Here is a 23,016-nt window from a genome sequence, read left to right as displayed (position 1 = left end):
CCCTGCTGTTGCTCTCGGGTTTAAGGAGCATAAGGCAGCACATACTGGATTTCTGACGCGTTCACAAATGGGTCTGGGAAGCAGGTAGAAGAGAATATGTCACCAGTGTGGAGACAGAGCAGAGCAGGAGAAATAAATCGTCGTTAGGCAGAGAGTCATCGTGTTCGGCTTTCCAGACAGTTGAGCTAAAGAAAACTCACGAACAAAATTTTACAAGGGGCCTAGATGAGGCAGGCCTAACCAGTGGGCTCGTCTCAGGGCAGAATGGGCATTCTTTGAAGTTTAGCAGACGGCGCTAAGCAACAGGGAAAGCAGAAGATTCATGCAGCAGGAAGAGCAAAGGCCATATCTGCCCCTTGCACTGTCTTATCCAGAATCCCCTTGTTTGATCCTCTAACATCTGATGCCACAAACTGCCTTCTAGGCTTCAGCAAAAGGCCAGTTGCTAAAGTTAAACAGTGAGTCCAGTGAGTAATGTCCTCTTCCTTCCCCCCATTTCTCTTTCTCTAATGTACGATGAAAATCTCCTGTTTCTCAAAACCCTGACAATTTTTTTGGTGCTTTGATTGGACCTAACTCTGATTTCTTCAAGCTACAATGGTACCAAATCTAGGTATTTGCCGTGCTTTAGTGAACTAAGTTCAGACAAATTTAAGCACTGCTCTTCAAATCAAATTGGAATGAGGGGTTACTTTTCTATTAAGCGAAATAGTTACTCTGTGAGAATAACTATTTAAAAAAAAAAACCACTGGGTTTTAAAGGTTAACCCACTGACAGCTAACAGAATGGCTGCACCTGCAGCTCTCCCAGGGCGCGCTTGCTCTTTGTCCGCTGAGTCCACACCTCAGAGCCTTCGTGATCTGGGAACGTGAATGGCAGTGTGTGGGTGAGTGTCAGACATCACCAGCAGCTGTCACTCCTGAGAAATCCATTCACCTCGGGTTTTTATTTTTGCTTATAATTGTCTGCTTTTGTTTGTTCCTTTGCTTTTGAGACATGATCTCTCACTGGGACCTGGAGCTCACTGGTGACACTGGCTGGCCTGGTCTGTCTCCACCTCCCAACCCTGGGATTACAGGAGCAACACCAAACCTCACTCTTTTATGTGGGTGCTGGAGATGGATCTCAGGTCCCCGTGCTTGTGTGGCAAGCACTTTACTGGCTGAGCCATCACTTCTACCCCTTCTCAACATTGAGTAACGGAAGACCAGAGCTATTTTGGTGTAGCAAATATGGTTTGGCAAAGTACCATATAAAACTATGGAGTTGTAAGAAAAAAAAATAACTATTAAAATATCTTAAATGCCTGTTTTTACATCTCACTACAACTAAAAAAAAAAAATTCTTTTTAGGGGCAGATAATTTAGGACAGGACAATAAAAGTTAACTGCTATAGAGTTACACAAGAAAGCTCAAGGAAGGACAGCAGTTTGAGGAAATTCTCCGAATAAAACTAAGCAAAGCACAGAAGGGTTCTAGGTGAGTAACAGTGGACATGAGTCACAGGGGTGCTGTTGCCGTGTGAAACACAAAGGTGCACGCTCAGTCCTTTTCACTTGGAAGCTGTAGTGGGTTTTTGTACGTTTGTTTTTGCGTGCTGAGGATCAAGCCCCACGAACCGAACCTCCTGTACCAGGAAAGTGCTTTCCCACTAGGCAACATCTCCAGAACCGCTAACAATGACGCAGATATATGGCATTCCGAGAGGAGAGTCGCTTACCTCCTGACCTTATGCTGCTTGCTCATGACTGCAGAGTCACCCTGCAGATAAGCACTAGGTAGGAGCATTTGAATGGGACAAAGGAGGCACCTAAATCAGTATTTCCAGTGCAATGAAGCTGGTCCACATGGAGAGCTTACACTATTTGCATTGCTGCGAACTCCTTCCTCAGGAGGCCACAAATACTCTCAGTGTTGTTTCCACAGTGCTACTTCTGACACACTCACTATTATCTCTCAAAAGCTTTCAAGGTACTGTTTAAGGCCACTCCTGAATCACTGGGTGCTGACTGAAGCCTGAGGTAACAGTAAAAAGCAAGCACTAGGAGCTCACCTCCCTGCCCGCTCCAAGTGCTCGCCGCTGATGCTCCTGGGAGTGAACATGCTTTAGCTGCCAGACTCGCTGCTCTCTCCACTTATGGAGGGTCTGCAGACCAGCAGCTATTTGTCAGAGTGCTTTAGAGAAACAGCACCCATAGGAGACACACAGAGTATATATATATGTATGTATACATTATATCACACACACACACACACACACACACACATACTCACTAGGAAAGGTTGGAACATCTCACGTAGGTGTGGAAGTGGAGAGGTCCCCCTAGCTTCTGTCTGCAGGCTAGACAATCCTGGAGAGGTTACGGTGGCCCACAGAGCAGAAGATGAACACTCAGCTCATAAAAAGAGGATAAATGTGTTCTTTCTTCACAGAAGAAATGGTAGCCATTCCCGCCACACACTGGTGCCACACACTGGTCAGAGCCCTGCCTACTTAATCCTCAATTCAAGCCTAGTCTTTTCTGGAAATGCACAGATACATTTGAAAATAATGTCTACCCCCGAGCCCCCTGTTACTGGTGCTCCTGGGCCCATCAGAATAATTCAATAAGCTCACCCTCATGCAGTGACATCCAGCAGGGTAGAGTGGCGAAGGCTTGGAGTCCTTTCACTATATGGGTCTCTCTTCTTGAACTTAAGTTTGGGGAGTTCTAAAACTGGTGTTTACAGAGTTGTTTTTTTTTTTCCTCCAGATCACAATTTATACCCCACTCTGTTCTCAGGACAGTCCCTACCAAGAGGAGACAATGTTGCCGCAGTGAGAAAGGTTGGGCAGAGGCCAATATTGAACTTCAGCAAAGTAGCCCATTTCCCTTGAAGGGTTCTTATCTCAGGAAGAGCTTTTGTTTCATGACGACCATAACATCCCCATTTTCCCCAGCATAGCAGTGGGCACCACGGCCCAATAGGTCACCAGAACATGGCACTCTGCCCTCTGCAACTCTAAAATCTCAGCCTCAGGGTTACGAATCTCCTGATCCACACGATGCCAACAGAAGATGGCTATCGTCTGGCCGGAGCTGTGGCCCCTGACCCCCGATCTCGCTGGGAAAGCCTCTGCGTGTCTGTGAAGGTGCTTAATACTAAACTTGATAGAGGGTCATCAAGTACCAGAGAGGTAATTTCAAAGTCATGGGTAGCATGTTATTGACTCAGCATTCAGATTGCCACTGCCTGATGGCCAACAGAGAACACTTGAGAAGCCTTGGATCCCAGGGAAACATTGCCTCAAAGATCTGAGAGCCTAAAGATTCTGATCTGCCATTGTCCCCAGAAGCCCTCCAGCCTCCATGACCTGCTGTCAGTACTACTGATGTGTGCCTGAGGAAACTGGCATTCCTGGAGAGGAGTGGAAAAGCAGGTGATCTCCCAGTCTCAGAGAACATAAATATCTTTGCAGAGAAAGGAGCTCACTAAGCCCTCATAAGAGGGAAACATCCAGAGTGACTGGAAGAAGAGAGGACGTGAAAACAGCACATGGATGTTAGAACATGCTGCATGAGTAAGGCTAAGGGAACCTGGGACTCCTGGACTCCTGGACTCCTGGACTCCTGGACTCCTGGAACTGAGTCCTGGGGATAGAGGGGATCTGGAAAACTGGCCACATCCAAGCATGCATGGGTTGTTCTGGTGGGGATAGCTGGACACTTGGGGAAGTTTGGAAACTCTGGAAACAGTCTTAATGGACACATGGTAGGTAGCTGGTGGGTGGAGTCTATCAGTGGAGTTGAGTGCCCTGCACTTTGCAGACAGGCTGTCACAAAGGGTTATCTGCTGTTAACCTATTGATGGTAGCAGTACCAATCAGTCACTCCTTAGCAATCACATAAAGATACGCACTTTGGCAAAGTCATACCACACATGCCTAGCAGCACCAAACGGCAATTATCCACAAGGCAGAGCACAGGCAGTGCAGCTCGTGCTGTACAATTATCTAGCTCAAGTGGGTGCACTTGCTTAAGTAGAGAAGTGCTGACCAAGGGCTCCCGAATCTCCAGGGACAGAGGATGACTCCAGCTCATTAGCAGGACAGCTTGATGCCCAGTTGGTTTCCACAGCATTGTAAGGTCACATTTAAAATTCAGAGCTAATATGACAATAACCAGTCTATTCGAAACAATTGCAGACAATGTACATTTGCTTTCACTCAGTTACATCCTCAAAGATGGCTCGGACCCTGTGATTACGGAAGGCTGATTGGATCCTGGAATCGTTTAAGTGCTTAGAGTGTCCAGGAGAAGAGAGGTCTTTGATAAGGAACCACAAAGTATCCATTGTATACTGGTGACCCAATCTAATTGACAGGAGTCGGTATTCGTTCTCCTCCACAGAGTAGAGCAGAGGAGTCAAGCTTGGAGTCAGAAATGCTCCCTAAGCTCCATGGCTCATGAAAGTGGAATCCCCTCTAACCCAGGAAAGAGATTATCTTCCTGAGGCAGTAAATAATTCTCTGAATACTGAAATGTTTCATCCTCAGTATGGACCCATGCGGCTAAGAATATCCAGAAAGGAGGCCTGTGCTCTGCTGTTGGCGATCAATACAGCCATTTTGGAACCAGCATGTAGACTCCTATGGAAAAAAAAAAAAACAAAAACAAAAACAAAACAGAACCATCCGACCCATGGCCCACTTCTGAGTACTGATCCAAGGGGTATGATGCCCCACCTCTGAAGACTTCCACGTACTCATGTTCACTCCTGCAACAGCTTCTTGCCCAAGACATGGAAACTGCCTACAGAGAGAGGCACATTAGAGAGGGATGCCGTGGAGTCTACAGAGAGTGGAGAGTACTGCCCTCTGCTACCACACAGGTGGACCAAGAAAAAGAAGCCAGGACTAAAAGGACAAAGCCTGTATGCCCTGTACGATATATGAGAATTAAAGGGAAAAGGAGTTCAAAGGAACAGCCCGAGAAGGCGAGGCTGAGCTCACGTCGGGTGTGGGAGTGGGTCAGTGGGTTCAAAGCAGAGCAAGGTGGAGAGCAGGTGAGCAGCCTAAGCTGAAAAGACCAGCACCCTGTGAGAGGGGCCATTAAATAAATGGATCTTGGCTACTTTTATCACAAAAAGTAGCTGTGACATGACAATAAGCTAGCTGACTTCTCTATGGTGGCCTTTCTATATCCCATTTTATCACTTTGCAGCCCTATCTAATATATACAATAAAATTTATTTTTAAAAAGACCAGAGTAATGTCAGGAACAGCAAATACAACCCCAGAGCCATCCATGAATGCATGAGTTTTTCCTGGGGCCAGGCCTTCCTGTAGCAGATGGAACTAATTTGGTGACGGTGCTCAGAGTGGACTGTGTGGTACCATTCCCGGTACCAGCTCTCTGCTCTCATAGGTCTCTTCTCTACTTTCCACAGCGTACAAGGTCACAATGTTACAATTAAAGTTCAAAGCAAATACATAAAAACAAACAAACAAAAACAGTCTGTTACAACAACTACAGACAGAACGTATTTGCTTTCCTCCAGTTACATCCACATAGGTGGCTCTCAGGCTCAGCAAAGAAAGAGTCATGTTTGTTTTCCCCACTTGCCCTCATGTTTCAGTGTATTCACCACCCCATCATGTCACTGTTTGTGCACCGCTCTGTTTTCCAGGTGAGACGCCCAGTGCAGCTGGTAGGTGATAAAAACCCGTTGTAGCCTGCTCGGCTCCGCTGAGTACATTCTGCAGCCCTGCATGCCTCCTTCCTACTCAGAGAACTTCATTACATCCTCACGTTCAACCCCGAGCCCTTGGCAACGTGGTGCCAATGCCTACATTTTAGTGACTCTACCCAGGTTCCCTACCATACACACTCCAAAACACTCAATGCCTGCTGTTCCTAGGCCCCCTGGCCAGAGAAGTAAATCCTACTCTTAACATGTCCTCCTTTCCTTGATGACTTAATACATCTCATTTCTTGAGGGATCCTGCTTCAAATAACCCCAGCTTACAGCAACTGGTCATCTCATCCCTCAAGCTGCCCGACCCCCACCCATGGGTACATCCATCTGGTCCCCAGGTCACATGCCTACTCATTTCATGAGCACTAACTGTTGTCTACAAATTACTTCATCTCTCGCCCACAGTATTCACCTCAGGACTTGTCTGTGGCTCGCAGAATTATACTACGGTTTTGCAAAGGAGATTTGCTTAAGTCTGCTGATGATCTTCAAAGGCAGTGCCTCGGCCAGATAAGAATGCCCCTGCCCACTGTGACCCTCAAGTAGTTCAGATGTCAGTGAGGTGATGAGGTGGAAGGAGGCACTGCAACCTTAGTCCTCCTGTAAGGGAAGTGTCCAGACCGAGAGAGCAGCAGTCCTTTGCCACCTAGGGGCACAGCTCAGACAAGCCACTGCTCTAATTTTAGTGCGGGGCAGAATGCTGAGTTCTGGAAGGAGAAGGAACAGATAGAGTAGCACCTGAGCCCGACTCAAGAGTTCTCGGCCATCTGTGTCACCTTGAGCCTCCCAGGAAACAGATTTATTACCTCTAGAAAAAGGGGATAGAAGGCAGAGGGAAATGGGGTTGTTTTAATAAATTGATTTTTAAAAACATGCAGAAGGGTTCCTGAGGGGAATATCTGGCCACAAACTGTAGGTCACATAAGTATCTGCTATGTTCACTACAGAAGCCCCAGGAGGCAAACTACTCCCACTAACATAGCTCCTTTAGGCCAAGATCATTCCAGATTAGGTTAGCTTGTATCTTGATAGCCCACACAGCAGGTCAATTTATTTACTGATTTTGGAATGACCTCTCCTGTAAGCCAGACATGCCACAAGAGGGTTGTGAGCTCTGCCCATGAGCTGAAGTGTTGCCTGCTGACTCCTGCTCTGGAACTTGCAGACAAAACCCATCGTGTCTCCTCCATGGTACATGCTGGCACTCTACAGTTCTGTTGCTATACATCCATGAGGTCTCCCTTGTCCCCTTTCCAGGTACTTCAGCCCAGTTCTGTGTGTTTCTGGCCTGACCTCTGGGGAACTGTAGAAGCTGATCCCTTAACAATTATGTAACAGGAGTCTGCTGTAGGTATCTCTGTCCCCATGATCCCAGAAAGCCCTTGCTTGGATCTCATTGTGACTACAGAGCCTCATATTGTTCAAAAGTCACTAAAGGAAGGACAAAGATAAAGATATTTGATGGATAAGCTATTCCTGTCTTACTGTTCCCTTCAATCTGCAAACTCTGAGGTCAGGAAACACTAGCCATTCAGCACATCCTACTCAGGATGCTGAGCCAAGGGGATGGGAATCATAAGATGCACAGATTGGTACCATCCAGACTCGTGGTCATGGCTGCTCTCTCAACAACTCTTCTGTCCCCATGTGATCCTTTTCAGTGCCCCTCCTTGGCTCATTCCAAATATTTACCTTTTTCTTTGGTCATTATTTTAGATCCTTCTGAGTTTCAAAGACTTTGCGCTGACACTCACTGGTGTAGGTGCCTCTTTTCCAAAAATCTATTTTAATGGGGTCTTATGCCTTTACCTCCCTTTTCCACCCCTTATCCTTTTCAACACCCAACATCAGTGAGTAGAGAAAGCAGGTTAGTGGGAAGAGGAGGTGTAAGTCTCTTTAGCTACTTCTTGCTGGGTAGGGTTGTTGGGCTCTTTAGGGCATGTCCAATCCTCATTTCAAGATATCTCCGGCTTCTTCTCCAAGTACAACAGCAGCAACCAGGAGCATCAGGAGGAGGGGGGCTGGAGAGCACCAGCAGCCTTCTTTCTAAGATCCCCTTTGCCCTCTCTGGGCTCTTATAGCCTCACAGAGTCCTCAGAATTAAAACTCTCTACAGCTGGCAGATCAGAGCCTGCATGAGGCAAATAGTCTGCTGTTGTGGGCAGTCTGGAGCAGCCTCATATCCACACCTGGGGTTACAACAAAAACACATTTATATAACATAATTGAGGTTTTTAAAGATCCCCAAACTTCCACTGCACACTGGTTCCATCCTTTGTCCCTTCCTGTCAAGGATAAAGCCACCTCTATGAATCCTTCTCTTGCTGAATGTGCCTTCCTCTTTCTTATTTCATGACCCCCTGTCACTGTCAGTATGTTCAAGTACCTGTGTCATGAAGAAGCCTTTATCTTTATTCCTGATGCCTTTATCTTGTGTTACAAGAGGACTCTGCCCCATTCTCTGCTTCTCTTTAGCTTAGCACTGCTCTGGAAACTCCTCCCCCTACTTCCAGCCCTCCCCTCACTGCATGGAGAGAGTTCCCACTTGGCAAGCAAACACGCCAGCATACTCCATGAGCTCCATGCATGTCCTATATGGGCCTCTTATCTCATCTATAATCCTAGCCTGATGGGCTCTAGACTTGTGAGTGCATCAGAGTGTCAAAGCTTTGATTTGCTACCGGACCTCACTGTGATGTCACTGGCTTTCTAAGCACAAGGAGACGACATGCTTTCCCTACTGCTCTGCTGCTCTTCCCTCCCTACTGCAGTGAGAGCTGGGCTCCACGCAGCAGCCCAAGGACATGGGTTGCCACAACTCATCCAACTCTCCACCTTGAATCATCATGAATCACTTCCATGGGGCCAAGAGTTGGATCTGTTTGTTCCTCATACCCTCATGTTTTGTGGGACAGCACCAGTGAACGAGCTAACATGGAAGGGGGAAAGCTCCCAGGGCCTCACTCTAGATGAAGAACTCCCAGAGGCCAGAGAATGCTGAGAACAGGAGAAATAGTCTTTCCTAGGGGAGAGACGCCCCCAATTAGTTATCCAATACTATGTGGCCAGCCTAAGATCCTATACATACAGGTAATATTGTATGGACTAGGCAGATTGTATTTACTAACAATTAAGGAAGAAAGGCTATAAGTTTGAGAGAGAGCGAAGGGTGCATGGAAAGGCTGGAGGAAGGAAACTGATAAATGATCTAATGATAATTTCAAAACATAACACACACACACACACACACACACACACACACACACACACACATATAAACGCCACACAGGCCAGTACAGTGGCACATGCCTGTAATCCCAGCACTTGGTGAGGCAGAGGCAGACAGATCTCTGTGAGTTCGAGGACAGCCTGCTCTACAAAGCAAGTCCAGTAGAGCCAACACTAGAAAGAGAAACCTTGTCTTAAAACAACAACAAAACAAACGCATACAGAATGACACTTGCCATTTTAGCCTACTCTAAGCACAGAGGTCGGTGGTGGCGCCAGGACACCTGTGTCATTGTGAGGCACTCAGCACTGTCTATCTCCAGAACTTCCTCAGCGTCCCGGTTGAAACCCTGTTCCTGTAACCGAGGCATCGAAGCAGTGTTCTAACAGACACCATACAAATCATTCAAATTCACCCCTTCGCTTGGCGCCGCGGCCCACTGCCTACGCTCAGCTGTCCTCACTCCTTCCAAATTTGTTTCATTCTCATTTTAAATTGAAATTTTCATCTTTGGCCTATCTGGCATATGTATGCTTTTACACAAATCCAGTGATACTGCAAGGTTAATGGACTTGGCAAGGCTGCACCCTGGACCTCCAACCTGAAGCCCTGAGGCTGTGTATTTTCTTTCTCCCAATGCAACTCTGCTGTCCTCCCGCCCCCAGCCCTGTCCCTTGCAATGTGGAAGGCCCTATTGGTCAGGTCTACAAATTTCTGTAGAATTTAAAGAAGTTAATTTTCTGTGTCCTTCCTTATCCTCTTCATAGAATCTGGAGTTTATGAAAAGTCACTCTTTCTCTCTCTCTCTCTCTCTCTCTCTCTCTCTCTCTCTCTCTCTCTCTCCTTCCAACTCTCCCTTGCAAAATTTCTGGAGCCATACCTTTAATTTCTAGGAGCACCTGCCTGCAAATTGGGTGAGTTTCTCAACATCATAAAGCAATGTAAGGATGACTGATGCCCCTGGTGACACCTCATCAGCTCAGGGAAGTTGCTGTGTACGTAGTTAGGTGTATGTACATAGTTGGTACATAGCAGGAAGGCAACAAGGACTCAATGACAGGGCTCCACCCATGATACAGGCACAATTCACTCATAAGGCCCCTTCCCCATCAAGCAGAAGACCAAGCTCAGAAAGTCCTATCTGAGGCCAGACTAGCTCTTAACAGTGACAGCTCCTTTGGTCACAGCGGTAGGGTGCCCTGTTATACAGACAAGGAGTGCTGATGCAATCATTTCTCTTACCAAGTTCCTTGTTTATCTGCTCCTCCATTAACTGATGCTCAGATAAGATAATATTCTTTCCTAACACTTGAATGGATCTCAGGTAATGAAAACCCCTTCATACTCACTGCTCTGTTTCCCATTAACGGCAGACACAGACACCACGTCATGAGCAGGCACGAGTGGGTGTTTGGGATTGTCCTCGCGAACAAATTGCACTCCAAGAGGACAGAAGGAAGTGAAATGACCTTCTATTCAGCAGAACCTGCTGCCAAAGGCATTTGCAGTGGCAGCTCTGTGCCATGTGAACGATCAATAGATTTATTACTTTGCCCCGCCAGAAGACAATTGCTTGCAGCCAATGGTGGTCCACTGACCGGGAATTTGCTCCATGTTTCTTGTCCCCCTGGAGTTAACAGGGCCCTATACTACAAACACAGGCAGTGTTTAGGTGACCTTGAAGGGAGGGCTTTCCTGTGAGTGCCCAGGAAGGAAACACTTGAGCCAATGGATCCAGATCTGGCTGCAGGTCACGGAGCACTTGGGCTTCCTTGAAGGAGTCCTCAAAGTTAAGAAAGCCAGGACCTTCTCGGGCTGTCCATATCCCTCTCTAGGTTACACGGCTGGTGACTCTCCCCTGTTCAACTCTCTGGCTGTTTCTGTGAGGTTGATACAATAAGGGCTGTTCGTCAGAGATTTTGCCATGAAGGCCTCGGCCGTCCCATCAACTTCTTGGTGCACAGACAATAATAGTGAACACTCACGTATTATGCTTATGTCAGGACCACACAAGGCACACGTCTATCAAGTGATCACACTATCCACTGCTAAAAACAGTTACTCTCACTTTAAATTGCCAAGCTGACTGACGGGCACATTTGATGTATAAACCTTCACGCCAAAGCAGCTGGTTTCCTGAACCTTGCTAACACTGGCTGTTCAGACTGACGCACAAACCGCAGAGTCTCAGGTTAAAGAACAGTGGCAGTCAGAGGTGAAGCTGAGCATCTACCTGAATGCATGGATGGTTGGCACAGTTTCCCACGGCCATTCGTGAGCTGCTCATCTTCCCCCTTGTTGGCCTTCATGCAGCTTCTGGTGAGGCTCTTCAGCAGCTTTGCAGGATGGAGTCTTTTCTAACATGTGCTCCCAAGTGCTCTACCTGCAGTCTACATTTTAGCCTACTATTAACGAGCAATTATTTAATATTATTTGATCTGATCAATATAACAGCTTCTATCCTTGTCTTCTTAATCATGCTCAAGTTATTCTGCCATGTTCAGGATAGTACAAATGGTCTGGCAGCAACCTTTTAAATCTTATTTTGGAGCATCTGTAACTTAACTCTAGTACCCGAGTACCCTCCAAGAAGCTATGCCTTTGTTTCATTTAACAGCCAATAGCTACCACTTTATTGATCATGATGTGGTTTGGAAGTGAGGTGACCCAACCCCAGTGAAAAGCTCATGTGTCCCCAGCTGGTTTTATAGGAGAATGCTGGCTCCATCAATCGATTAATCTTTCAATGAGTTCACAGCTCGGTGAACTATTAGGAGGCATATCCTGGCTGGAGGAATGAGGCCACTTGGGGTGTTTTTTGAAGGGCATAGCTTGCCAATGGCCCCTGTTTGTCTCTCTGCTTTCTGGCTTCGAAGAGGTGAGCAGCCTCCTCTCCACATTTCCACCACTGTAATTTCAGCCTCATCACAGGCTCTCAGCAATGCAGCTCCATCAAGCTCTCCCCAATATGTTGCCCTTTTCAGGTATTTTTCGCAGTGGCACAGGTGAATAATAACAAAACCCTTTGAAGTAGCTGAGTGCTGCCTGGAGGCCTTGCTGAATTCAAGTGTGTGGGTGCCTTTTATTTCAGAAAGTGACTCAGAACACTGAAGCACAGATTTCTCACACAGCTCCTCGATTTGTGACACTTTGTGGTTGGGTGACAGACAAAAAGGTCTTGTCTCCACCACGGAGCAAAGAAAGCATTGTTGAGAGCTCATCTTCTGTACAGTCACCTCTTACAGACTCATAGTGAGGTGTGTTTTTGCACGAAGTTGTGATTTTTCCGAAAATCAACAGCTTAATTTGACTCAGGGTGCAGACAGGGTATTTCTGAGAAAACTTTCAAATACAGGCCATAATGGCTGCTGCCACTGGCCAGGCACAGCTAATCTGTAATGAGGTAAGATTGGATCCCCTGCTCCAAAGCTGTACTAAGCATGCATGCATCTGGTCTTTGGAATGCTCTGTGGTGGGCATGCCAACAGATTCCCCTTTCCTGCATGCACTCCAGGGCTCCTTTGAAACACTCTGTACAAATTTACTTGCAAGTATTTATCAAGCGATTACTGGGGACTATCTGTTTGGCAGAGTTAGGAACACAAGGAAGAAGAAAATATAGAAGCAGAGTTAGCTCTTGCCCCAAAGACTCTAGGTAGGTAGCTGGGAATTTCTTGTAATGTGGAAGAGAATGCTGGGGCACAGCAAAGCAAACACAGCCTGGAAGTCAGGAGGCATGGCAGGCCTCCTGTGTCTCAGTTACTCTGGGCGATGATGACTCCTGGCACATGTGGCCCACAGCACCCTTCCTTAATCAGAAAGCAAACGTGGCTAAGGCCCGGGCTGAGATTGCCCATCTTTACAGGGCAAGGATCTGGGAAGACTGCATATGGTAAAATGGCCGCCGTGACTGAGGAGGCCCAAGGAACGTGCTCCAGTACGGATGAACGAGGGAATTGAAGGCCTTGGAGAATCCCGGGGGGGGGGAGGGGTAGACCTCTGCAGAGGAAAGGTCTGGTGAAAACTCTTCCAAACTGGCACAGCCCTCTGCTTCTCTTCATCCTTGAAGTGTGACTGATGCGTAGGACGGATGAGCCAAAAGAGGAGGTAATGAAAAGGGAGCTCTCAGGAGGCTCCTGGCACAGAGTCTGTGATCTGTGAATACTAGCAAAATCGGGGCAAAGGCTCCAAGGTGGAGACAAATGCCTTGGTGGCAGCAGGTAAGTCACCCAGCAGGGGCAACACCTGGCATTTCAGGCAAGGCAGGCAGGCAAGAACTTCTCTGCTAACCTACACTCCACATGTCATGGTTTTATAGTCATCGAAACTAACTAAACCCTTTAGGGAAAGAAACTGATTTTCTTTTATTTTTTCATTTCTAACTCAAAAGGAGTTGTCAGCTATTGTCAGCCAAGGGGAAGGAGTACTTTGGTGGATCTCACAGAGCACCTCAGTCTCCCCACAGCTTCGAGCCTGCAGCACAGTGGGAGTCCCAGCTGGGAGTGCAGGGTCAGCCCTAGAGCAGATGAGAGGCTCTCAGTGTGCCTGACACATGGACTGCTTAGAGCAGCCCTCTCCACAGGCGCATGAGGCTTCTTTCATAGCCCTGCAGCTCATAAGTACCGGCCGATGGGTGAAAACAAGCACTTTGGATGGATCCCTCTAACCAGGGGCCAGCTTTCTTGGGACCATAGACAGATAGGTCTGGATCTGTCACCAAGCTAGGGTGACAACTTCATTCCTTTAGGTCTTACCACCATCCTGAGCCTCTGGTGGCTGTTAATCATCTTATCTGGCAAGCAGTGTCCCTCAGTTAGAAGATCTGGGCTCAATGTTAATAACCTGGAGAGGGGGACTCGAGGCTGTTTCCAAGGGCAAAGCGGTTGCAGAAACAACCTTGACTAGAAAAAACCCTAGTAGGTTTAGGTTCCAATCATAAGGTGAACGTATTACCTGAGTACCGGGCAGAGCTATTTGATTCCCAGACAAATACAAACTAGTCAGGTAACCAAGCATTTTCCAGTGATTGTGATAACCTAGTATAACCTTCATATTAGTGTTTTCTTAACATAAAGTGAAACTAATTGACTTTGAGACAATGAATAAGGGCAAAGTGTAAAACCCTCAGAGGTCAACTAGAAGCACCAACCAGTCCCTGACTTCTGAACTGAGGCATATTTATGAGCTGTCTGTACAGCCACAGCAGAGACCAGTTTTAACTATGAGATACCACAAGTAATACAATAGAAGATCATTCTCAGTGGGCCCGGATCTGAACTTAGAAATGAGCAAAAGGAGGAAGACATCCCATTTCTGTCAGGGTGACTCCCAGTCACATGAAGAAGGGGAAGAGTCAATATTGGTCCATGGAAGAGTCAACGTTCCAGAGGAAGTTACCTCAATGTCTGAGGCTCTGAACACACCTGCCTGACAAGGACACCAGCCATAGTGAGCATGTGCTTTGGGGAGTTTGAAGGGCACGCTCTGTTCAGGAAGAGTTTCAGGTCACCCACGCAAAGCAAACCATCCACACACATCCCCTCCCCCATCTCATGTCTAAGTGGCACCTGGTGACTCCTCAGTTTGTAATGCAGACTTGGATACCCTTCTGCTCGCAATGACTTCTCCCACAGACTGCCTTAGACTTGTCCTACTTATGCCCTGCTTTACCATCCATTAAACAGTCTCTAAGCTCTGCTGTGCCTATGGCCATGTAGTTGAGAAGTGAAAGCCCCCACATGGGAAAGGTCCTGCTGTGTAACAGAACACAATAATGAAGAACAGATAGCATAAGGTTGGACCTACTATGCTCCTGATTAGCAGGTTCTAGTGGGTATAGAAAGACTATCACATTGAGACAGGGACCATACCCAGAAGCCAAATCTGGGCGAAGAAGGAAGATCGGGTATGTATGGTCTTTTTATTGGTTAAATAACACCCAACTGTTAAAAAAAAATGCATTTTGGCTGAGGAATCAATCTTCCACTGTAGCCTTGGTGGGCCAGTGTGTTCGCAGGCAACACACTTCTCATCCCAGATACGGCAAACAAGGCTCCATGCTGGGCCCCAGACATTAGTGCTCACATGTGCTGTGTGGCAAGCCCCCATGCTGCCAAGGCTCCACTTTCACTACTGCTCTCCAGTGGGCACGGGGCAGGCATGTGCAATGTTCCTCAAAGAGCAGTAGCAGGCGAGCTTCCTGCCCTTCTCTGTCCCTGGTTCTATCCCCTCTAAAGGACACCCAGACCATACACAGTCTACAGGATGGATCCCTAAGGTGAGGCTTCTCCTCAGTGTGAACTCATGCTTCCCAGTCACCCAATCAAACAGAAGGAGACCCAAACATTCACAGAGCCAAGACACCACACTTCTTAAAGTGCATCCTCATATAGCCCAGCTGATGTGGGCAGGGACTTGGGAACTACTCTTAGACTCAGTCCCAGATATGCAAAAGTCATGACAGAACAAACACAGAATTGGTCTCCAAGGACACCAGAAGTATGAACTCTACTGTCACTTTGCACACACTCTGCATACATTGATGTAAGAAATGACCCTGTGGTTCTTTCTCTGAAACTCCAACACATGTACAACATCTTGTACACATGTTTAATTAGAACTACCATTCACACTAAAGAACAAAACATGGGCAAAGAGATTGTTGTGCCGAAATAAGTTCCGATGTGGTTGCATTTCCTATGCCCACTTGTGAAAAGGCACTGCAAATTTGTAAATAAGGACCCAGCAATAACAGAGATGTATTAAGAGTTTTACATCCATGTTCCTCAAGCTCTCTCTAACCCACACCATTTATCTTACTCCAGAATAGTTTGAGGCTTAAGAGATCTGTGGTCACTCACTGGCCATCATCAGCCACTTAGCTGGGAAGTAGGTTAACTCCTCCCTCTTCAGAGCCAGCTTTGCTCTGAGACATTGCATGATGCCTGTGATGAGCACAGGAGTTGAGGGCATGCCTGCAAAGCCAAGGCTAGAAGCCCTCTGTCCCATGTGCTTGCTCAGTGTCTGCCTCCTTCCACTGAGAGGCAGGATTGCTGGAATATCGTGAACATCCAGAGGATAAGGGCACCTAGCTACTGCAGTCTCCACAGCTTCCCCTAGCCCACTGACACACAGACCTATCTGTTTGGGATGACTGCTCCCGGAACCACTGGCCTCAGAGCGCTTCTTCTGAGTCTTCTGCCTCAGCCTCAGGGGATGAGCTGGACCGGTCAGCTGGAACACACAAATGGGTCTTGGTGGGCCTGGGAGTCTGGTTTGACCAGTTCTGGGGGAATTTTAATGAGCGCTAAAGAGTAGAAGACACAACCTGGAATCCCGGGGTCTCCTCTCATATCTGGAATTGTATCCTTGGCTCTGCACAAGAGAGCTCACAGTGGTCTCCAAACAACAAGGTGTTGGGCTGCTGTGGACAGCCCTCTCTGATACTGGTTGTCTTTTATCCTTGGGAAACCCTGGCCTCCTATAAACAGTAATTGCCACTCCCAGGCCAACACATCCCAAGAAAGCCTGAGGAACCATTGTTTCCTCTGGTTTCCTGTGCGGCACATGGCTCTTCCTTCAGGGAAAAGGCAGGAAGACAGTTTAGAGTCAAGTAGCTTCTGCAAATCCTGGACTCTAGCACTCAACACAAAGGACCTGACAGAGTTCAGGGCAACAGAGCTTTAGAAAGACACATGGGCAGAGTGGACACACAGATATGGGCATAAACAGGATATAGACACACCATGCCATACCAATCTATATGACATGATATAGACAGGCGTACTGACCTGACCTTCATTACTAGTCTTATTCTCCGGAAAGGAAGGAGGAAGGGCAGAAAAAGAGAGAGGAAGGAAAGATTTTCATAAAATCAACTTTACCTGTTATTATTTGGCTGTGCACATTCATTCGTGGTACATTTTGAGCAAAAGTTATAAAGCTGGTTCCCTCAGAAAGGATTTAGAAAATCTGCAGCCAGTGAGCCTCATCAGATCCCCATCATGACGTTTTCAATTGTCAAAATGATTGATTATAGGGACACAGCCTGTTAGAGGCCCCTGCCGGCAGGTGAGGTCACCTCCGCGAGCCACCTGTGGGCTGAGTCACCTGCAAAGCAAAGAGGCTGACAGGAAAACATCTATTTTTGTAAAGTATCTTTTGTTTGTTTGTTGGCTCCAGTTTTCAAAGCCAAGAGGCATTTTAAAAAGAACACCCACTCTGATACATGCTCGGCAATGAGGCAATTCCACAGCTCCACTTTCTATCCTGAAACAGGACACGAACCTCCTTCCACAGGGGGTGAAACAGTTTTGCAACACGCTCAGAACAGGGAAGACACATAAACATTCACTCCTTGTCTTTCGTAGCAGAGACAGGATCTAAATGCTCTTACCCAATCCTATTCTCTCAGTCCAAATCCTTGCATATGCTGCTATCCATGATTTATTTATCAGACATCGGCATTCAGTCTCATTACCATCAAACCCGAGAACATATGAAAGATCTTTAAATCCCTCCTTTTCCAATTAGCCACAGAAGAAAGAAAACAGAACTCTGCTGAAAAGAGTACAAATAGAGATGCCAAGACCTAATAAAGATGTTAGCCCTGGCTGGCCAGGCTGTGAGCGCACCTGTGGGCATGCACTGCCTCTTCATTCTGCCTAGTGTCAACCACTGAGCACCTCTCTAGGGTTACCACAGTCCACATGGGATATAGGACACAGCCCTCACCAAGTCCACGTTAGACCAAAAAAATTTGCATATTCATTGCCATGGTAATCCTAAAGGTGTGTGCAGGAGAGCTACTAGTTCAGTCCCTCTCAACTCTTCAGGCCCTTTAGAGGGCCTGCTTGGTGCTGGGGCCATTCTGAGACTCAGGACAGAAAGTAGAGAAGGGAAAAAAAGTAAGCATGCTCCATTTCTCCCTCAAGGAGCTCATTGCATTAGGGAGAGAAGACAGGTATAGGGAGCAAGGAGGGAAGCAAACTAGAGGCAGCCAGACCTTTGATGAGTGCCTCAGCAATCGTGCCCATCTCACAGTGCCTTCTGTCTTTCTCTGCAAAGTGCCAACCTAAGTACACACGTGCGCACTGAGCTGCGGTTCTCACAGCAGTCCTGGCCTGCGGTCATCATTCACCCCTGCTCATATCAAAGATGGCGACTGAGGGACAGGGGATTTGAGAAATGGCTGTACCGATTGATCTCACAGTGGTGAAAGAACAGAGAAGCAGGGGGAAGGAAAGAATAGAGGATTCATGGGACGGTCCTAGTGCAGATGCCCCTTCCAGGCCCTTGCTTGCTCACATACAGCAAAGAAGGGCAACAGAAGATAATTCTTCTCCCTCCTAAATTTCTTCCTGTTGTACTTTAAGCTGAGGAAACAGTAATAAGTCTGTGGCTTCACCCTGAAGATACAGATAATATAAGATGGGGGTGGGGAGAATCCTTGCTCTTCTTCTCACTTACCACCCCAGGCTTGCTAAAGTATCATGCATGGCAGATGGCATGGAGGTCCCCTGGGACAGACAGATGAAAAGCTAGAGAAGTACCACTGCTCCAGAAGACAGGGGTACCTGACTTGATATTTCGGCAGTGACCTTTTGCAGATCTGCCAAGCAGGACCAGGGCTCTGCAATCAGCTACATGTCTCCTCTACTGTCTGGAAAGTGGGCTGAACTAGCAGTCTGTCACCTTGAAGGACAAGACTGAGGGCACTGGGAAGTATCATTAGAGGAAAAACTGGGGCTTGTTTAGGGAAGAACATCCAATGTATGTGAAGATGTGTTGGGGAGAATGAGCTACTTGGGTCTGTGTTAATATCCCCAGAGACATCTAGAGCAGGCTAGACCATGGGGAAGGACACTGCTGAGATAGAAAGACCATGGGTACTGACTGAAGCAGCTTCTAGACCCAGGCCATCCCCTTGTGGCTTATACCACCAGTTTTTTTTGCTGTTTGAAGCACGGTTTTTTTGTTCCTCTTATATTTCTCTTCCCAGGGATGAAGAGACTAGACAGAGCATATGTACACATCAGGAGAGCTGCCTCCTTCTCTGAGAGAGTTCCAATGACCTGCACACAGCATCCTGTGTGTGTGTATGTGTGTGTGTGTATGAGAGAGAGAGAGAGAGAGAGAGAGAGAGAGAGAGAGAGAGAGAGAGAGAGAGAGAGAGGAGGGAGCCAGCAAGAAGAAAATGCAAATCTAGTGTTTATCTTTGCACCAGGTCTGTGTTTAGAGTTCCCTGGAACTGCTCTCCATGCAAATGAAAGAAAGCTGCATTTGTAGACATGGGCTAACCAAGATGAGACAGGATCCAGCACAGCTGAAATCACCATAAGAAAAGGAGTTCAGAACCCAGACCCCCATAGAGAGACAGCCATGTGAGGACACAGGAAGTAGGCACCACCCACAGGCTTGGAAAAAGTGCCCAGCCACTCTCGCACCTTGGATGTCTGGAAAAATCCGTGCCCGTTGATTGAGCTCTCTGGTGTGAGGCAGTTGGCTGTAGCACCTTTAGATGACTCACCAACCCTGAAAACTGAGCCATGGATTCTGGAACTTTTTGGATCCTGGGTGTGAGGACTATAATGCTGCCCATGGAACCTTCTGGAGTTCCCACTGCGTGTGAGCTTTGAGTGGCAAGGTCTCCAAACCTAGGTTCTTATGCCATACCCAAGTACCACGCTTGGTGCTGTGTGTAGGCACGGAACTGGGTGTTACCAGTGAGGGGGCAGATAATCAGGGGGTAGACATTTGGGAAGTACGTAGACACAGTAACAGAAGAGATCCCTTGGCCATAAAGGGTACATCAGCCTTGGTTTTGGAAAGACACGGAAAGCCCATGAGTCCTGGGTAAAGATATTCCTGAAGGCTGAAAATTATGCCATGGGTTTCAGGGATGCATGAATAACCACCACTGCCCTGAGACTTGAGTGAGCAGACCCACTAGCTAGCGTGACAGCTGCATGGCATCAGGAACCTGAGTTCACTCATAACTATGGTAAATGCCCAGGGGGTATATGTTTAACTCTTTTCAATCAAAACTCTCCCCAGACAGGCTCACACTTCATAACTGAGGCCTGATATGAGGTTGTACCTCAGAAATGTTGACTAAGGTATATAAGGGGGTGGTTTTCTCCGTGTCTATTTCCACAGGGACCCCACAGGATGAGTGGAGGAGCCCAAGAGTTTGTGCAGGATTCCCAGGTGGTCTGTAGAACTCTGAACCCAGTGCTTGCAAAATTTTAATAAATAAATGAAAAATCTGTGCTCATAACAAGCACAAATTCCGAGGCTGGCATGGTCTCTATGTGCTGAGATGAAAAGGAAAGTTGAATTCAGACTGAAACAACCTACCCACCATTAAGGGCCCTACTCTTGTCTTTAAAGGCCACACTGTCCTCTGGCAATGCCACACATACAGCCCGCCCCCTTACCCACTGTGCCTCTATCACTGCTTCTTCCTTCTTCCTCTCTTGCCCATTTGTACGTGACTCACATCTGGACATGGGCTCAGTAAGTAGCTTGCTATTTCTGACCAAAATATGACATTTAAATAGAAATTCAATGTGATTACTTGTACAACTGTGTGATTTTCTGAATCATAGTAAGGAATGACCATATAAGTGCAAACCTTTTTAAAAGCCAAATGAGACATGCATTCTCAATCTCTTTGTTACAAGACAGAGACAGAGCATGGCTTCCAAGCACAGCAGCCCAGATTGCCTTCTCAAATGCTTCTTCTTAGTCACATGTGAATTCTCTTTCATGATGATTAGGTGGGTGAGCAGGGTTCCCCTGTCCTGTGTGGTCTCCAGCAAGGAGTTTTATCTAATTACAGGATCTAGGCTGCATTCCAAGCAAGGCTAGGCTTATTAAGTCACCAAGATGTGCTAATCCTTGAGTTTGTTGATCAGTGAATTCTATCAGACTGATAGTCAGATGTTTTCAATGGATTCTTAAAGACCTTTAATATCCAGAAGAGAATCCAAAACAGGAGGCCTTGGGTCCCCACTCCCACAGGAAACTGCTCTGCTCACTCATCCCTCCAGTCTGTATTATGCTGAATGAACAACTCCTACACTTTCCACATGGCCAGGCTCTTTCATTTTGCTTTGGAATACAAACTTCTTTCCCTAGAAACACGTTCAGCACGTAGCGTGCAGTTAATACACCTACCAGTAACAGGTGTGTGGTCAAGGAATCCTATTCTGTTCCAGAGGGAAGAACAGTATGAATGCTAACTCAAACCCTTCGTCCAGAATATTTCCTATCTCAATAATGCACACTCCAATGTTTTGTTGGTCTTCCCCTTCCTCCTCTTTTCCTTCTTCTCCTCCTTCTTAACTTTAGCAAATATTTTAAAGAATATTGGGAACCAGATATCTCAAAGATGAACACTTCCCTTCAATCCATGCCTCTGGATGCTACTCTCTGTCTAGCTCATCTCTCTCCTCCTTTCTTTTCCTGGTCCAGTTGTATCCAGGGAACTCTAGGCAGTTATGAGTCATCTAAGTCTACATTCTATGGACTTGGCCTGAGGTCCAGAAGACCTCATTCCTCCCATCTTCTTCCCTTGCCTCTAGTTAGTGCTGGTCAATCTCTGAAACCTCCTCCCCAGAAACTGGTACAGTTTTATTACTAACCAAGACACTCCTGCAGAATTATACCCTCCCCTCACTAGGTAGGAACATGGCCAGCCTGGGAATTCCCTGTAGTCTTATTCAGCTATATCCCCAACCCTTGGCCAGGATCTGAAACTAAGAGGTGACCATTGTCTGTACTGTGGAGTAATTAAGCACACAATGTTGATAATTCAGAAAGTAAGATGTTAGAATTCATTTCAAAATAAAGGGGAAAACATAAAAAAAAACTAACTAAAAAGGCTAAAGTTCTGAGGTCTTCATGGGTTCCCAGAGTAGCGTCTGGTTACACAAAGGTAGACATCAGAATGTTCGGGTGGCCTTAACGTCAGGTCCTGCACAAACTGTGGCTGCAGAAACTGAGTTGGACAGTGAGCTGGGAAGGATGTGACAAGTACAGAGCTCACTAAGATCTGATGTAGGAGTCTAAGCAGCAGCTCTGTGCCCTGCTACCCCCTATTTTTCCTGCTGGGCAAACATTTGTTCAGGGCACTGAGAGAAAAGTGACATGAGCATTTATATCTGAACCCCGTTGCCCCTCTGGGCTTGCAGCTCAGCGATGTGGAACTGCTCTGTCCTCTTGTGCCTTTTTATGGGTTCCTCCCTCACCCTACCCTCAGCTTCAGGAGAGATCCAGCCGAGTTGGCTGCATGGCTTTGTCTGCTGGGACACGAGATTGATTTTGCTCTGCTTGGCACGCTTGGATACTTGAGTTTGGAGACAGGTCAATGCCGTTAATAGCTGGAGGACATTCAGGCAGCAGCTTTTAGTTTAGTGAGAATTATTTTATATGGGTGAGCAAACTTCTAGAAGCTAAAGTCACTCATATCCCAGAGCAGTGGCCAAACCACTCCTAGGATGTCTACTCAATTGCCCGCTCTTTTGGCTGTCTCAACAAGGAAGCAGGTACATTCAAATGAGCTCCACAGACCCTTGTTGCTCCCACTCGGTGACCGGGAGCCCTTCAGAGACACAGGGCTTCAATATTCATCTCAACTAACCATGGGTTTTTCCATGTGCTCTGCTATTTCCCGACACCTAGTCCTCCATGGTGCAGTCCCTGGCTCACAATCACCATGGCGTTCCATCTAGCAACTTTGCTTAGTGACTAGACTGGTTCCCACTCAGATCTGAGAACTAATCTTGTCCATCTTTTCCATGGTCTTGCAAGGACAGTCCTAATGAGGAAACAGACTAGCCAGCAAAAGGAGGTACTATGGCTACTGAGGTGCCCTGCAGTGTTCCACTGAACCCTAAGACAGGGGTCTGAGACTCAGGGGAGGGTGAACCATGTTTGCATAGGGCTCAGATGGAGGAGCATGGCAGTCAGCGAGTAGTCCAGAAATGGCAGCATGAACAGGAGGTGCTGGCTGGGTGGTGGGGATGGAGAACTGCAAACACTA

The 23,016-nt window shown here is 47.1% G+C and overlaps 1 protein-coding gene across 5 annotated transcripts in view; it reads right to left on the bottom strand.

Moving 5' to 3' along the window:
• Positions 1 to 23,016, bottom strand: part of Dlgap2 (DLG associated protein 2) — a 715,977-nt gene that overhangs the window by 216,005 nt on the left and 476,956 nt on the right. The gene's annotated exons all lie outside the window — the stretch shown is intronic.

This window comes from Meriones unguiculatus, chromosome 4, assembly GCF_030254825.1.
Source record: "Meriones unguiculatus strain TT.TT164.6M chromosome 4, Bangor_MerUng_6.1, whole genome shotgun sequence".
In the NCBI taxonomy this organism is placed as follows: domain Eukaryota; kingdom Metazoa; phylum Chordata; class Mammalia; order Rodentia; family Muridae; genus Meriones; species Meriones unguiculatus.
The sequence above is the reverse complement of the archived record's forward strand: the minus strand, read 5'-3'. Positions and strand labels throughout refer to the sequence as shown.